General features: G+C 46.1%; 1 non-coding gene across 1 annotated transcript; it reads left to right on the forward strand.

Moving 5' to 3' along the window:
• Positions 1–258: 258 nt before the first annotated feature.
• On the forward strand, positions 259–332 carry TRNAT-AGU (transfer RNA threonine (anticodon AGU)). The gene has a single exon. It is a non-coding gene; the product is annotated as a tRNA-Thr (tRNA).
• The last annotated feature ends 17,622 nt before the right edge of the window (positions 333–17,954 follow it).

Here is a 17,954-nt window from a genome sequence, read left to right on the forward strand (position 1 = left end):
AAATGGAAAAGAACCCTGATAGGCATGAAGGTTATTCCTGTTGTACAATGACAACATTGCAGATTTGACTTCACCTCTCCACCAGCTGCATTGTCAGTAATCCTCAATTTCATCATAAAATATCATAAGATTATTTGTAAATTTATCTCTGCATGGAGGATCGATACCACCTCTCGAGTAAGCAGCCTAACGCCAAGGCATAGACTCAGGAGCAGTCTAGGTACATCAAAACACCACTGTATCAGCCCTGCTGCAAGAGGCGCTGTGGCTTAGTTGGTTAAAGCGCCTGTCTAGTAAACAGGAGATCCTGAGTTCGGATCTCAGCAGTGCCTTAGCGTTTATTAATAGGTCCTACATCAGACAAGAGAATAGTAGGGGGACGAGTTAGTAGGGGACGCTGGATCACTCAACCCAAAGTGCAGTGGTCGTTAGCAGATTCGGCAGGTGAATAATGGGCGTAGTTTAAGACTCTGCATCAATGCATCAAACAGGCTTGGCCTGGGTAGCGTATGGGACAGTGTTGGCCCATGTCCCACTACAGAATAGCACGATTGGCAGTAGAGGGGGGGGGGACAGGGCTTCTAATAAATGTTTTCTTCTGTCTCTAAATGCAGGAATGGCGCTGGAGAACCGCCCTACCCACAGGGGGAGACCACATGCTAGCAACAGGATAAGGGTCGTAACACATGTGGGGCAGTTTGCCAGGGTCAGGGACCCATACCCTCCTCAGTTGCCATTCAGTTCCGGATGTGGGGCGCACAGGTTACACTCATGATAGTGATACGCTGGCAGTCACCGGGTGGGAAATATTAGGTAGCCCCTGGGCAGTAGTGTAACGTTCCAACCTGGAAGAATCTGAGTAGGTCAGGTGGTAACGCAAGCAAGCAGGAGAACCAGGGTGGGCGCCGTGCTAGGAGCCTAAATGCAGTGTCTGGTAGGGGCTTAAGGGGGGCAACCAGGCCTGACTGCCCTTAGGGGAGAGGAACCAGTCATAGCTTGGCGGTGGCACAAACTACTATGGCATTCGCCCCCCAGTGCGCTTGAGTGCTCCTGCCAGCTGCTGGCATCTGCCCATGTTGCATATATGGCTGGCTCACACATACACAATCCAAGATCTGGATCAAGCAGGTTTAAATGTTCTTGCAGGGTTGATCCGAAATTCCCAGGTGGGTACCGACCTGAGTTTCATGTGCAGACATTTGGGGCTGCAGTTGGTGCAGCAAGAGTAGATCTGGCAATGGGTGTATGAATAAATCAACGAGGTGGGTCTAGAGAGATGCTCTTGAGGTATGCCAGATAATGTATCTTTAGTCAGTTTGGTCAAAACCCCTGTCCTTTTGATTTATGACAAACGTAGCAAATAGGGAGCAACACCTTGTTGTAAGGTAGTTATAAGCGTATATATCTTGTTCTAGTTAATGATCTCCTGATCAAAAATACTTCAATCTAGGGTTCTCTTTGCCTTAGGAGTGGGGCTATCTTCTTGCCTCTGTCTTACACTTGCTGCTGTATTGCTTTCCATCACTTATTGTAAAATATATGCTTAGTACATGCATAGAAAAATCCTTTACTACATTAAGGTACACTAGTCACAAGCCGAAATAAGTATACCTAATGTTGTTAGTACTATTAACATATAGAGTTGCTATTGTTTAGCTTAGTGCTAACAGTCGTTCTATGTTAACTTAATTCTTGCATCTGGCTCCAAACAGGCTTGGCCAGGGCCAGGAGTGGGGCATTATTGATCCCTGTTTCATTGCAGAGAATAGGATTGGTAGACAGGGGGGGCAGGGCTTCTAATGAATGTTTTCTGTCTCCAATGCAGGAACCGCACTGGGAAATCACCCTACTCACATGGCTCAGGTGTGGCCTGATGTAGCAGTTGGTAATTTACAACCTCAGATGGCTGTAAGAGGCAGACCCAGTCAGGTTACTTTGTAACAAAAGTGACGAACATCCAATACACCTTATTGTAAGTCGTCTAGGACATAATGCATTGGTAATAGGGCAAATGCAGGTGTGTCATATGTGGGAAAGGGTAAACCATCCACGAAACTCAACTCAGGCGCTAAGTGTAAGTCGCTAGTGACATGCGGATCACTGCTAGCGCAAGGGTATACAACCAACCCGGCGGGCCATGCACAGGGCCAATTTGCCAGATATACATGAACATTGCGATTCACGAATATTCTGCAGGACATACACACTCCAAAGCGCAGGCCTGGACATCTCTCTCAATGGAAGGTGATTCAGTTCAGGTTGGGATAGAGTTGCAAGGTGAAGGCTATAGTGACCTCTTCACCTGATTTAATTTGACTAACAACAGCTTCCTTGTCAGTAAGATGTAGCTCCAGTCCCAAGGAAATAACGTTTGTGTGTGCAGCTGTTCCAGGAAATGTGTGCACTCCAGGTGGGTGACGTTTGCACATCTCCAAGGATTACCATGACCGATCTTGTTCCTTGGCACACATAACGGTTTAAAGTAATCTTGTGACCCCAATATGGTACTTCACTAGACTAGAATGCCCACTCTTTTAACGGAACTGTCATGCCTTATCCTAATGTGGAATATGCTCTAGTACGGCAGCACTCTTTGCATGCTACTGCCCTCCTGTCTTCTCATAACAATAATACATTGTTTTGGAAAATCTGAAAAATCATGAACAAGGGGAGTTCTCGAGGTGAACAACGATATGTTATTAAAAGTGGTACTTCAAAACTTGGAAAGGCCTCTAGCAATTATACCATATTTACAACAATAACTGGAAGGACAATTTGACTGTAAATCCATTGTCATAATTACTACTGATGCGGTGCTCACACAGCAAGAAAACGATCCTGACTACAGGGTAACTTTCACATTCTCATCTCTTTTGCTTCCAGGGACTAATATCACCGGTTTTCCATTAGCATCAAATAAAATCATGCAAATAACACTCGCCGATCCCCTGTATCCCATTTCCGAAGGAGAACAGCTGCCTTATTGCATATTAAGCGAAACAAGGAAAGGTGAACAAATATGATAATTTGAAGTAACTTCCTTTCAAGTTTACAGAGTGAGAAAGAGTTAAGTAATCAGACTTCAGGCGAGCAAAGAAATAACTTCTGGAAAAGAGCCAGAAAGCGGATTTCTGAGTGTTAAATTTTGAACTGGGGGGACCGTAAATACTTTTAACCCCTGGAGTTGGCAGTACGCCCATCAATTTGGGGCAGGCGAAGGGAGTGCAGGTTAAGAGCTACTCAAACACGCATAGGTGATAGGAGGAATGCCAGCAATGTGACCAACCACTGGCAGTCGCTCGGGGTGGTAGTCAACAGACCCATGCATGAGTTCATGGGACGAGAGGCTGGGGTTTCATCAGGCAGTACCAATACAAGAGAAACTGAAGGGTACTACGACAAAGACAGGGTTCACTTGTCTAGATTGGGAGTGGACATATTCCTCCCGGACGTACAAGAGGTACAAAACAGCAACGGGAAGTAGCTAGGTGGGTGGGGGGCTCTGTCATCGACGGAAGCCTCCTCCAGAGCTGTGGCGGAGTTACATGGCGATCTGGAAGCAGACGGGTACAGTAAGGGTACCTCTGCGGAAGAAGGGTACAGTAAGGGTACCTCTGCCTGGCACAGTAAGGGTGCCTGAGCCAAGGACCAGGAGCCGAAGGAGGTTCCGGGAAACCGCGACAGCGCCCCGTTAGTCCTTCGGGCGGTCGGGGGGCCTGAACCGACCGGGGGTGGCCCACACCGCTCCGCCCCGACAGGGGGGGGCGGGCGTATAACGAAGTTGGTAATGTGCTGCACCGTCAGAGCATCGACTCGCCGTCCAAGTTGGCTCCTTAGGCATGCGGGACAGCGAGGGGCTGCCTGCTTTGGATCGCCTGTAAGATGACCCACCTTAAAACGTCATACGTGTGTTGTATGAAATAAACCTGCAACGGTTCTTTCCCATAAATATGCCTCCAGAGTTTCATTGGGGAGGAATTGTGTTTATGTTTAAGCAGGCGGGAGTGAATGGCGGTGTGGGCACTATGCCGCTGACCGCGTGACCCGCAGGGGAACATGGGCGGGGCAGCGCTTTAGTCCCACCCGGCAGAAACTCCGGCCGACACTGGTGGGGCGCCCCGCCCCACGTCTACCATTCACAGGCCAGGGGAGGGCCTACATGTGGGAGGGGCGAACCCCTTTATCTAACGTGGTGGCCGAGGCTCGGCCTCTCTCATCCCAGTCTTCCCCGCGGCTCAAGCGCTGTTCCCACCCTGAACCCTGACCCAGCAGCTTGAGCAGCGACGCAATGTAATAGAATGTCGTAATGTTTTCTTTGTGTTGCAGGCGGAGTTACAGGGCGATCTGGAAGCAGACGGGTACAGTAAGGGTACCTCTGCGGCAGAAGGGTACAGTAAGGGTACCTCTGCCTGGCACAGTAAGGGTGCCTGAGCCAAGGACCAGGAGCCGAAGGAGGTTCCGGGAAACCGCGATGGCGCCCCGTTAGTCCTTCGGGCGGTCGGGGGGCCTGAACCGACCGGGGGTGGCCCACACCGCTCCGCCCCGACAGGGGGGGCGGGAGTATAACGAAGTTGGTAATGTGCTGCACCGTCAGAGCATCGACTCGCCGTGCAAGTTGGCTCCTTAGGCATGCGGGACAGCGAGGGGCTGCCTGCTTTGGATCGCCTGTAAGATGACCCACCTTAAAACGTCATACGTGTGTTGTATGAAATAAACCTGCAACGGTTCTTTCCCATAAATATGTCTCCAGAGTTTCATTGGGGAGGAATTGTGTTTATGTTTAAGCAGGCGGGAGTGAATGGCGGTGTGGGCACTAAGGCGCTCGACCTCGGACCTGGGGATCTGGGTTCGAGTCTATGACGCCAAAACTTCCTGTGATTCTGGGCAAATCACGTAATCTCCCCGTGCCTAAAAAAAATGAAAGTGTGTGTCCTCAAGTAACTCATGTAACTTGTGCTACGTAAAGCGCTCTGATACCCGATTTCGTTAGGATCTAGTTTGCGCTATATAAAATTCTACAAAAAAGTGGTTCATCTCCATGACTGAAAATGGTACCATGCACGGTTTAACAATGCCATTACATCTGTCTGATATTAAAATGGGGGCTTAGTGCCAAAGACAACAGTTTAAAAGACAAAGAACATATTGTGTACTGAATGAATGAATAGTTAATTTGAAAATACATTTCCTCTTAGAGGCCAAGTGTGCTGCAGCATTGAAAAGTACATTTCAAGTGGGTAAGCAGGTCACAATGAACGATGCCTCACCCAGTGCAAATCGCTTACACCATCTTCGTACATGTGTTGTGTCTAATAAACATCGCAAGAGTGGCAGACCTGCGAAGTGGGTATTCTGCTCAACTAATGACTAGGGCAATCCTTTCCCCAACAAATGTTGCGTCAATCTTGCGGATAGCTAAACTTAAGATCCAAGCCTTTAACTTCACTAGTAAAACCTCTTGCCGCCCACCCACCCACCACCATTATTCATTCATGCATTCATCCACCATCACTCTTCCATTCACCCATCCTTCATTCATGCATCCATCCATCCATCCATCACATGCACCCATGCATCCATCCACCCATCATGCACCCATCCATTAATCATCCATCCATCCACCCTCCAGCACCCACCCATCCAGCCATCCAGCCATCCAGCCACCATCCACCCATCCACCCATCATGCATCCATCCATTAATCATTCATGCATCCATCCACCCATAAACCCATCCATCCATCCATCCATCCATCCAGTCTTCATTTGTTAATGGCATGTGACGTTTTGCCATTAACATCGCATACATATGCATTATAATGCCATTATAAGGCAAAACCCCTTGTAAAATCCGCTGCATTTGTATATGGCAAAACCCCTTTTGAATTCCAGTTTTACCATTTTGCACAATCCGCTGCATTTTCCAAAGATAAAACGCATTTTTCAAACGATAATTATTTATTTATTATTTATTTTGATATGTCAAAACACTTTTATAATCCCGTTTTGCAGCGGATCACTTTTATAACACCGATGTCAAAACACTTTTATAAAGATGTAATGCCATTAACATCGCATGCGTTGTAATTGCATGCGAAGTTAATGACATCGCGCCGTCGTAGCATGCGTACAAAAAGCATGCGATGTGAACGACGATGCGATGTCAACGTCGCGGTGCGATAGCACCGCGATGTTTTGACAACGATGTTCTGGGTGCTTCCCTCTCTCTATTACTGTCTTTCTACTTTTCCATATAAATAGTCTTTTTTAATATTCAAGTACACATCGAAGTCAGAAATGCAATGTATTCTATCAACACACTTTCTAGAATATTCTACAACACGTGGAGTTCAAAGTTCATAATTTTTTTTAAACCTAACTATTTTTTTTGCAACACTTTTTCGAACATTTAACGGAACGTGCAGGTTAAAAGCTCACAATTGTTTTAAGTTCGAACAGTGCCTTCCAAATGCAAGTAGCAGGTGTGGTTGAGTTGAGCAAATGTTATCCTATAATATTTACTCCACGTGCAAACTGCTTTTTCTTCACCAATAACAAAGATAATTTTCCACAAAACGAATGTGCACTCTACTTTTAAAAAACAATGCTTTTCATCTCCCAATCAGGTACCATTATGTATAAGAAAAGAAACTAGTTCCCCAGATTTAAACATATCTCTTATTCTACGAAGGAACTTCCAGCCATACCTTCAAAATGTTAGTGTGGATCGTAGGACATAGCTATGTTTTCTGGTGCAAGAGGTATGTAGAACAGAGACGCATTGACTTAGACCTAGGTTTACAAAATGTGGGCATTAAATGGTTTGGACAGAGAGGATTGAAGTGGCACCAGTTTTTGCCTTTGGTTAAAACCTGTGTGCATCTCCAACACCCTGACCTCATGATTGTGCACTGTGGTGAAAACGACCTAGGCACATTGACTGGGGTAGGTTTGGAAATGCTTATGAAGGACACCTTTGGACAATTGATGGTACTTTTGCCTCAAACTGTCTTTGTATATTCCAATATATGCCAAAGACAGAAGTGGAAATGGTCCAAACAATTTTGTCCTCAGATTGAAAAATCTCGGAAAAAAGTCAACAAAGCTGTCTCTACATACCTCAGAGACCACAAAATGGGGTCCATATACAACAACAACATATATTTGGATATCTACAGAAGTGATTGAGTACACTTCACAGATCAGGGAAACCAAGTTTTCCTGAATAATTTGAAGCTGTGCAGCCGCACTTATATGTAGCTCCAACTAATGAACACAAGGGCTCTTTCTAGAGCCACCCTATAACTTACAACTTAGGCCCGCTATTTTAGGGCTATATAACACCAACACCCGCACCCTTACCAAAATGTATTCTCCTCACAGCTGTGGTGCAGTGGCCTGACCATCCCACTTTGCAGCACAGACCTCTCCCTTTGATCCCCAGCTCTACTCACCCATAGGGGTGAGTAGTTTGCGCTTTACAAATACCATATTGATTTACCTTCGCACTCCCTATACAACACCGCCTAAGCACCATACACAAGATACAATGTTCTAAACAAAAGTTCACCCAAGTAGCTATAACTACATGCTGACACAACTTGCACAGATGTGGCACAGCGGCCAGAGCACATGACTTCACAGCATATGACACACAGTTTGGGCTCACACTTTAATCAATGACTTCGGCAGCAGCTCAGCTTAGCAGCTTGAGACTCTAGACAATAACTCACATATATTCCCTACCCCAGGACTTTCATACCAGTATGGGTCAGAAGTTCATCCTAGTAGTTATAAACAATTCCCGGACACTACTTCCACAACTGAAGTGCAGAGGGCAGGGCACATGACTTAAAGTATAAGACACACAATTTGGGCTCACGCTTTATTCTCCGAGTCCTGCACCAGCTCACCTTACCCGCATCAGACTCTACCTCACTTAATTTCCGTACCCACCAGTTACACACCGGTAGGGGTTAAAACTTCACTTCGCACCCCCTCTATAGCACACCCTAAACACCCCAAAGAGGGTACAGTGCTCCTACCCTCCTCTTTCCCATTTCCCCCCCCTTTTTTCACCTTACTCGCTTCAACGGAATCACAAAATGATGGCCAACACTTCCTTTGCAACCGCTTGCACCGCTTGCAGCCAATCAGCAACAAGCACGTACTCATAACTAAGCATGGGCGGATCTAGCGGATCTCGCGTACGCGAAATTGCGGATTTACGGATTCGCAATCCGCGAAGATACGCGAACTCTAGCGGATTTGCGGATTTTCCCGTTTTTTGTGTTGGCGCGCGTTCGCGCCGATTTTGGCACAAGTTCGCAATTGCGAACTTACTTTTCGGCTCGCAACGGCCGCGACTATGTTGTTTCTACGTCTGGTTTATCATCACAGGTTCACAGCACCCTCTGTTTCACCACTGCCACCCTCTGGGACACCCATGCCACCCTCTGGTACATCCTCACTGCCACCCATTAGGTTTATTTATCACTGTAGATTATGGTGGTTGAAAAAAGCAAGCACACCTGCCCTTCTTCAACTGCCATCAATTAATTTGTGGGTCATTAATGTGTCAGTAATTTTGAAAGTTCCAGTCTGGCTGGCACCTGCTTCCTTCCTTATCTGTAATTTGCTTGTTGTTGCAGTGAATTTTTTTTTCACAGGACCTTTATGGTCTACTTGTAGCTATTCTATGAGCCTGCTGTTTGGGTCATAGCAGGGTCATAGAATAGTTGCAAACTCTGGAGGGGCCCCTCAGGAAGCACTACCTTGAATGTTACTAATGTTAAGTTTGAACTTTTGCACCTGCTCATTGCTTTCAGTTTTGCTAAAATCGTTTTTTCTGCAATTTCGCGCGTTTTTTGGGGCGCAAATCCGTGCGAGATCGATTTCGGAAGCCGCGAATACGTGCGAATACAAAATTGTTTTTTTTGCGACGTGTATGTTCGCGTGCTTTTGCGCGTGTTCGCGAGGCGCTTGTAGCTATACGTTTGCCAAGTTACCCTAGCGGTCGTACACGGGCGCGGCCATCTTGTTTGCGTGACGTAATTCCGTTTCCGGCCGCTATGTGTAATCTCGCAAAGTGTGCTGCTCGCTAGTACAATTTCGCGCGTGCTCGCGAGGAAAATCTCGCGCGAACTTACCCACGCGGTCGTGAACGGGCGCGGCCATCTTGTTTCTCATTCATTGCTATGGTTCTGGGCATGCTTTCTCTATCCTCTCTCAATCTCTGCCATCCTTTGCTTGTTTGAAGTTTATTTGATCTAATTTTACTTATTATCTATCCCTCTATTTTTCTAGCTCTATATTTTTGTGTTTTCTGCTGCTTTTAGTTACTTTTAAACTACTTTTTTAAAATCTTTTCTTTTCTTCTTCACTATTCTATTTCTTGTTTATCATTTAACTGTATTTCTGCCCAGACCATGGTAAAGGGAGCCGGGAAGCACCCTGAGAAGGGGAAGGGTCCCGTACCCCGTGCCCGGCTCCCGTGCGGGCGTTTGAGGGGGGAGCAAGTGGTCCCGCGGGAGATCTTCAGCGCGGAGGAAGTGGCGGCACTCATCTTCCACGTCCAGCGCCGCCTCCCCAAGACGATCCTGGGAGGCGGCAAGATCGCGACTGGCTATGGCATCCGGGAGCGCCGCAAGCGGTGGGAGAAGGTGTGCCGGGCCATGTATAAGCTCTCTGGGGTCCGGCGCACATATAACCAGGCCACCCACCGCTGTGCCGATGTCATGGACCGGGAGCGGGACTTGCTGGACGCGCTCGGCGTAGAGGTCCCCGGGCTTGGTGAGTAGTAGTAGCTATTCATTTACTACTCTGTTTTATCCGGCTCTGTTATTTGCAAATCTTTGTTCTTTACCAAGAGCAATAATGCTGCCGATTACATTGAGTTAAATTATATTTCAAAATCTTCTATGCATTTCAGGTGCACTGCTCTCCTTCTCAGTAGCCTTGCTTGCTACTATGCTTCTTTGTTTTGTATGTTGTGTTCAGAAGCATTTCATTGGCCTGAGAAATTATGTATGAGTGTAGTGTAAAGATAAGAACTGCGTAATGCTAGACACTAAGGGTCATATTTTCAATTACCGGCGCATCCCTGCAAAGTAGCAGGGATGCGGCAGTAATTGTGTGCCATGCCACCACCACCCATTGGCCCAAAACGTCACAGAAGCCTTACGCATCTGTGCCGTAAAGGCAGCGCATTGCTGGAGTTGCGTGCCAACGATGGCGCAGCTCCAGCAATGCTCTGGGGTACCCTATCTCCCCAATGCTGCATCAAGCCGTACGTCGGCTTCAAGCGCGCAGGGTTTGAGTCATGCATCATTGTCCTAAAAGTGACTGATTGACATCTTGTAGATTTCCCTCAGCCACTTTTAGGATTCGTTCCTGCGCAGGTACGCCCTCCCTTGCGCCGGAACACCCCCTGATGGCGCAGGGCTTTACAACGTGATGCATCGCCCATATGCCCATATGTGTTTTTTTTTTATATATACGCCGCACCAACACCATGGCGAGTCTTTTGTTCTGCCGCTGCGTCACAAAAGGCACGCAACAATGGAGGAAAATGAGCCGCAAGGGACTTCTAAATCAGCCCCAAGAGACTGAAGTCCAGTCCTTCCTTTAGACACATGGCTATAAGAAGAAATAGTGGCGGTGGTGGGTGGATTGATAGTTTGAGTATTCACTGATCTGCAAGCAGGATGGACTTTGTCTGTCACTTCGCGTGCTGCGGACTGCTGCCTGCAGTGCCAGGCCTAGGCAAACCTCTTTAGTAGTCTGTTTATTGAGTTACATAGGAACTTTCTAAGTCAACGTTCCGCAAATCAGGCAATACGAATAACGTAGTATACCACATGAGATAGATCCCGTGGAATAGTTGTCTATCTATTTGCTATTTCTCCAAAATATTTTGTTATTGTTCTTTTGAAATGTTTGATTTGGTTGAAAAATCTCATCCATGTTTTCTGGTTTTTCTTTCTTTCATGTTGTACATCAGCTCCCCCCAAGGGCAAGAGGACACAGGAGGAGGGTGCTGAGGATGCAGGCCAGGATCGGGCAGGCGAGGGCTCCTTTGCTGGCCCCAGTAAGTTTACATTTTAATAAAGAGTACCTATTTTTTCCTAGCGTTCCTCATTCGATTTTTTCTAAATCGTCTTTGATCTTCTTGTAGACTGGATATAAATTCTTATCCTGCCTCGAATATGACTCCCTGTGGTATTACTAGACTATTCTTATTAGTCTGTCTGTGTAGCTAACTAAGATTGGACATTTGGCAATTCCATTGGACTCCCATTCTATTCAGCAATAGCTCTATGCACTGTCTCCTTACTGACTAGATAGTGTGGCAGAGTCATTCAGCTCCCGAAGTCACCGATTATTGATCCCCAATGATCTCTAGATTATCGTACGCAGGACAAGAGAGTACGGAGTCACAGCACAGTCAAGAAGTGTCAGAGGCACTCATGCTTGCAAAAATTCCAAAACCTTTAGCTCATCCACTCTAGTCTGGAGGAACAAAAACCACAGAGTCTATTTAAGTTTAAAAGCTTTATTAAAAGTAAACACATTTATTAAAATCTACTTTGTCATAAAACTATTTAACTGAAAACGGAAAAGTGGTTAGTGCTGACGATTAATTGGACACATTTCTTGTGGTCGAGCCGAGCTCTCACCTGGTTTGAACTTGATCCTGGTCGTGTTCTTAGGAGTCAAGCTTCTGTCTGTTAGGAGAAAAAGTGGTGCGTGTTAAAAATCAAAAGCAAGCATTCATCAGTTGTGCATAAAAGTGCAGCAAGACAACAGCCTTCCCTGGAAAATGGGACATTTTTACTTTGGAGTAGACAGTCACAAATTATTACATTGTATTCAGTTTTTTTAACATTTCTCCTAGACCAAATATTATATAGTAGTGAGTGGTGTATTCTAACATTCTTAAATGTACTTTGTAGGTGTAACATCTGGTGACGGGGCCAGCGCGGAGGTGGCTGTGTTGGGCGAGGACTCGGCGGACTCTGGGGAGGAGGCGGTGCAAGAGCCGGCGGACGGTCCTGTGGGGGTTCAAACGGTGGTGGCGGAAACAGGTAAGCTATATATTCCTTACTTATTGAGATTGAAGACTGCATAGTGTGCTTTCTGCACGGGTGTATTACAAATCAACCAGGTAGTAGCCTCCTCGAAATGTACTTCGACTTAGCTGTGAAGTTTTTGGTGAGAAGAATCCCAATAAGTTCTTAGACGAACGTGATGGATGGGATGAACGAAAAGCGAAAGAAGGGTGTAAGTAAGTGGGACGCGAACTTGTATGATGGCTGGCAAAGAAGAACGATATGTGTTTGCTTGGCCCCCGAGGTGGCTGGGAAGGAAAGAATATGGTATGGTGCATGGCTGGGTCAATGATGAAGCAAGGATGGGTGGAAGGACAGCAGCCTGGGTGGGTGAAACAGAAACTGTATGTGTGCGTATACTTTGACTGAATGGATGCCTGGAGCATGGTATTCTCTGACTCTTAGATAGCACATGTGTATCTAGAGAGAGTAGATGGTCGCCAGATGAAGTAAGTGTTACCTTGAAGAGCATGTACCACCGCACCCGCACGTCCGTTCCAGTGCAGGGAAGGCAAGGAAAAGAAATTGTAAATGTGTCCAATACTACCATGAATAGTAGCAGTACTTTGTATTGCGTCTGCAATCACAGCATATATCTGGTTATTACGGTGGACACTCCGTACCTCTCTTAATAACTTTAGTTTACTTGTAGTACGTCATTCATGTGTGGGTGTATCACTGTTCACTCAATATTAAGCAAAGCACCTAAAGTCATCCCATATGTCATCAAATACGTCCCATGTGAAGTGATAGATAATCAAATTAGTTAGCTTCTTCATTTTCCTTTTCTAGTACTCATTTGCACTGTAGGGTGAAAGGTAAATTAATTAAGCAGTAGCCCTTGTAACAGAGTATTCTCAGTGCCACCCGTAATAGAAAAGTAATAGCTTCACCACCTGCATGTACTGGACCGGTACAGTAACGCAAGTCTGTCTCACTCATCATGGTGTGCAACTTTTTTTCTCGGGTGCAAGTTCACTGTGCTGTCCATGTCATTCTGCCGGCTTGCATAAGATAACGTACCAATTTCCCTAAACAAGAGAGAAGAAGAAGAATAAGACTGGTGTACTGTCATAGTCGACTGTAATGGAAGTCCATAGTGGTCGTAGAATTTGTTCATTAAACTACCACTAATGTTAGAGCAAGGATGCAGAAGTGGGAGGTTACATAGATACTGTCCTCAATAGTTATGTACTGTGCTTTCAATTTGCTACTTGTACTGTGACCCAACTTTCGGCTCAATCACTTTGTGTTATTAATGCTAAGGAGCATTGGTTACAGACTATGTCTTTCTTTCTTCATATAGTTGCTCCTTCCAAATCAACAACACGGAGGGAGCAGGCTAGAATGGCCCGGCAACGGAGGCTGGAGGCCACTGTCGCCGAATATCGGCGGCTGGTGGCCCTGGAGGAGGAGGAGGACACGCAGTCGAGCGGGGCAACAACAACATCCTCGACTGTGACCACTGCATCCTCCTCCGTGACTAAGCCAACGGGACCGAGCCGGGCTAACAAAGACAACCGCCACCGCCAAGCAACAGAAATACCAGCTGCCCCCCACAGGAGCTGCAAGGAACGCCAACGCCGCCTACGAGTCCGAATGTCCAACCTGGAGCAGGAGGTCCTGAAGTATAAGAACTTGGTTAAGGGCCTCCGCTCCGAGCTTGCCACCCTCCGCAAGGAGTATGATGCCCATGCCGCAAAATGCACCAGCACCAGCACCCTCCAGTAGTGGAGTGTCCCTTGCCCTTTTTTTATAGACTTTTGGGGGGTGGGATTTGGGAGTTGGGATCGTTTTGGGACGTTTCAAAGACAATCGTTGGGGTTAGGGTGGGTGAGGGAGATTATTTTGTTAGGGCTACATAAATATATTTTTAAACTTTATCTGACCATACCTGTTTTTTACTGCTTTTCAGTCTGGTGGGTGGGGGGCGGGGGTGTAACAGTAACTTTGTTTTCCTGAACAGTCGTAGGACTTTAGTAGTACAACCGTCAATCTCTTGTCTACTCCGAAATAATACTCCATTATACTACCTCCCACCAAACGCTTATCTTACCTGTAATTTGTGTTAGAAATTAGGGCTAGGCCCAGGGCTGGCTCCACGTGAAATGGGGATTAACGTTGTCAATCCTGGGTGGGTGACATTTCCTCATTGCGGTGGTACTAGTGGTGTGACACAGTGGCAGTTGCATGCCTATGGAAAAAAAGAAAACGAAACCTTGTTTGTCCTTACTGTAGCATTACAACGGTTACGGTACGATCGAGAATATAGCAGGTGACAGACAGAACAGTGCCATAATGTAGCCTAACAAATGGTAAAGTATTTGCTTGCAAGTATAACTAGTACTTGCGTTGAATTTATTTGACATTGGCTACTACTACTAGAAGATATAGTACTGAAGCTGAGTAAGTCTAGAAGATATCCTCGTATTCCTTCACCAGCCTGTTGCTATGACCTTATCCTCCCCAGCAAGTGTGTGGAATTATTGATGTCATTTTAGTCAGACATCAAGCAAAACAACACAGCCCGGGGGAAGAGGGTTAGGGTTTGTAAAATGGATGGGAATGGGGGTTTCTTTTTGGGTAGGTTTTGTTGAGAGAAGAAAAAAAAAGCAGAGCCTGGACAAACAATAATTGAAGATAAAGACAATCTTTGGTTACAAAGTAAAGCTAAGCACATGCAGTCACACTCATAGATTAAAACAATGGATACTGTATCTGTATTGCGTATGTTGTTGGAGTTGTCCTTGAATTTGGTAAGTAAGTTGCATGCAGCAAACAATTCCTCTTATTGGCGGCACTCCTCCATTCCAGCTGACGCTTCGTCCATCAATGTTGGTGACCACTGACAGAAGACACCCTGTCCACTGCCTGCCTGGCGGATGTTGACTGAAACCCGGCCTGTAATTATTGAACGGAAAACAGGAAGTGCTATTACAATACCACTGATAAATAAATAAAAGGTATGTACGCTGTGTGGTTCAAAATGTGACACTTTGATTTCCCTAATAGACAGTACAATATTTTTGAAATTGCGTGCTCTGTCTGAGTCACCTTTTTAAGGATAAATAAGTATGGCCAAAATATTATAGCGGATCTTTCCCCTCAAGGTAGGTGTACTGTAAAGTGTGTTTTAGAACAAAATTTGACCTTCCCAGCAATGCTCCCACCAAGACCCTTACTAAAGCCAGTCGCAAAAATGTAGAAGAACCCCAATCAGATCTCCAAAAACGATGCCTAGCAGAAAAATGGTTACAAAACGTACTTTGAAAGTAACAGTAGGCCCAAATACAGACCGTGGATTGTATTCAAACCACTTGCAAGCAAGCAAAAGTATCCATAGCCAGCATCGCTCCAACAGTGCTCTACAACACCAGAACTGCGTTGCAATAGAACCCCCCGAAACACATGCAATCCTGCTGCTAGGGCTAACCCTAACGAACCCTAACTTACAAAAAGTGCCAAAACTGGTGTTTCCTTCAGGATTTTGTCCAAAACACTTCTATCCGGTATTAGACCTTCCCAGGAATGCCCCAGGCAAGACCCGCCAACCCACCCGGAAAAAACCACCCGACAACACCCCCAAACAGCGAAAAAGCTAAATCTCATACTTACAATATCTCTCGGCCTTCGGTCCAAACGTGGCGCTGTGCAGCTAGGTCACTCATCATCATCAATCATCATAACTCCTGTTTTCCACCACGGATTTCCTGAAAAGCAAATGCAATCAAGATTAGATTGTCGCAGCAGTGCTTCGACAGAGACCCTGGCCGCAACCCACCCACGAACAGCAGGAAGCCCCCCAAAACGCTACATTGAGCAAGATGACAGAAGAAATAGCAAAAAAAAGGCTGTTCCTTCAGGATTTTGTCCAAAACACTTCTATCCGGTATTAGACCTTCCCAGGAATGCCCCAGGCAAGACCCGCCAACCCACCCGGAAAAAACGACAACACCCCCAAACAGCGAAAAAGCTAAATCTCATACTTACAATATCTCTCGGCCTTCGGTCCAAACGCGGCGCTGTGCAGCTAGGTCACTCATCATCATCAATCATCATAACTCCTGTTTTCCACCACGGATTTCCTGAAAAGCAAATGCAATCAAGATTAGATTGTCGCAGCAGTGCTTCGACAGAGACCCCGGCCGCAACCCACCCACGAACAGCAGGAAGCCCCCCAAAACGCTACATTGAGCAAGATGACAGAAGAAATAGCAAAAAAAAGGCTGTTCCTTCAGGATTTTGTCCAAAACACTTCTATCCGGTATTAGACCTTCCCACGAATGCCCCAGGCAAGACCCGCCAACCCACCCGGAAAAAACCACCCGACAACACCCCCAAACAGCGAAAAAGCTAAATCTCATACTTACAATATCTCTCGGCCTTCGGTCCAAACGCGGCGCTGTGCAGCTAGGTCACTCATCATCATCAATCATCATAACTCCTGTTTTCCACCACGGATTTCCTGAAAAGCAAATGCAATCAAGATTAGATTGTCGCAGCAGTGCTCCCAGACACCAAAAACTCACCCGCAAAGAAGTACAACACCCCCACAAGTGCTGAGTCTTTCTTCATTGGGCGTAATCCAGCACTCTGCTTTGAGGGAAATCGCAGTCTGGAGGTGGAGGATAGAGGAGCATGTTCTTCAGAACTTGTGAACCTGAGGAATGTAGACTGTGGCACCTTCAAATCAATAAGCAAACAAATGAAGACAGTTCTGATGATGGTCTTGTTTTTGGGATTAGGTGATTAAAGTTTGAATTAAATTAACTGTGCAAAACAAAGAAAGAGAGACACAAAGCACACAGGAATAAAAGTGAATAAGGACGAAAAAGAAAGTTCTTGATTGATTGTCTCATTTTCAGGGCTCGGTGTCAGGGAATAAGAACAAGATTTCGTCATCATACTCTGCGAATTCAGGCTGGATGAGGTCAGTGCCACCGAACAGAGAAAAAATCCCCTCATCTACGTTGCTGTCCTCCTCGTCTTCATGCGGCGTGCTTTCTCGTACTTTGTAATCTGGTGGTATGAGGTGCTGATTCATCTTGATCATTGTCAGCCGCTCCACATTTTTGGGCGAGAGGCGGCTCCGTTTGGGAGTTACAATGCCACCAGCAGCACTGAAAACACGTTCAGAAGACACACTTGCGAGTGGGCAAGACAAATAGTTTATAGCCAGGTTGAAGAGCTGTGGCCACAATTGTTTTTTGCCATGCCAATACTGCAATGGCTCATCATTAAGAAAGACCTCTGTTGAGTCATTCAGATAGTCCTGCACCATCGACTCAAGGTCATCAACTGTTCCTCCACTTTGCTTACTTTTTGCTGTGCCTGTGACATTTTTTCGAGAACCATACCCCATCAAACTTAGCCAATCCTCCTCCGCAGCCACTGTTAGTGTTGTCATTGTGTGTGGTGCAGATGATCCAGTTGCCGGTGTCTTTAACGGCTGAGAGGTCACTTGTGCCCCAGCCACAGGTGCAGAAGTGGATTCTTGTGACTGGGGATGGCCTGCTGATGCTGATGCTGATGTACTGGCTTCTCCTTCAATAACCTGCCGTTCTTTTTCAAACCTCTTGGCTGACCAGGCTAACCAATGTTTGTACTTTTGAACATCTGCATCAGCAAAAGGAAAGAATGCTTCGCCTGCCAGCGCCTTTTTGTAGCGTGGATCCAGAATAGTAGCACAAATGTAATGCTGATCTGACTTGATCTTTTGAAGACGTTCATCACCACGTAGGCGCTCTAATAATTTCTCAGACAAAATAAAATGGTCTTTTTTTTGTACATCTTTTTCAAACTCAGAAGACACCGCCATCAGTTGGTGCTCCAGCATGCACAACAAT

The sequence above is a fragment of the Lissotriton helveticus genome, chromosome 10, assembly GCF_964261635.1.
Source record: "Lissotriton helveticus chromosome 10, aLisHel1.1, whole genome shotgun sequence".
In the NCBI taxonomy this organism is placed as follows: Eukaryota; Metazoa; Chordata; class Amphibia; order Caudata; family Salamandridae; genus Lissotriton; species Lissotriton helveticus.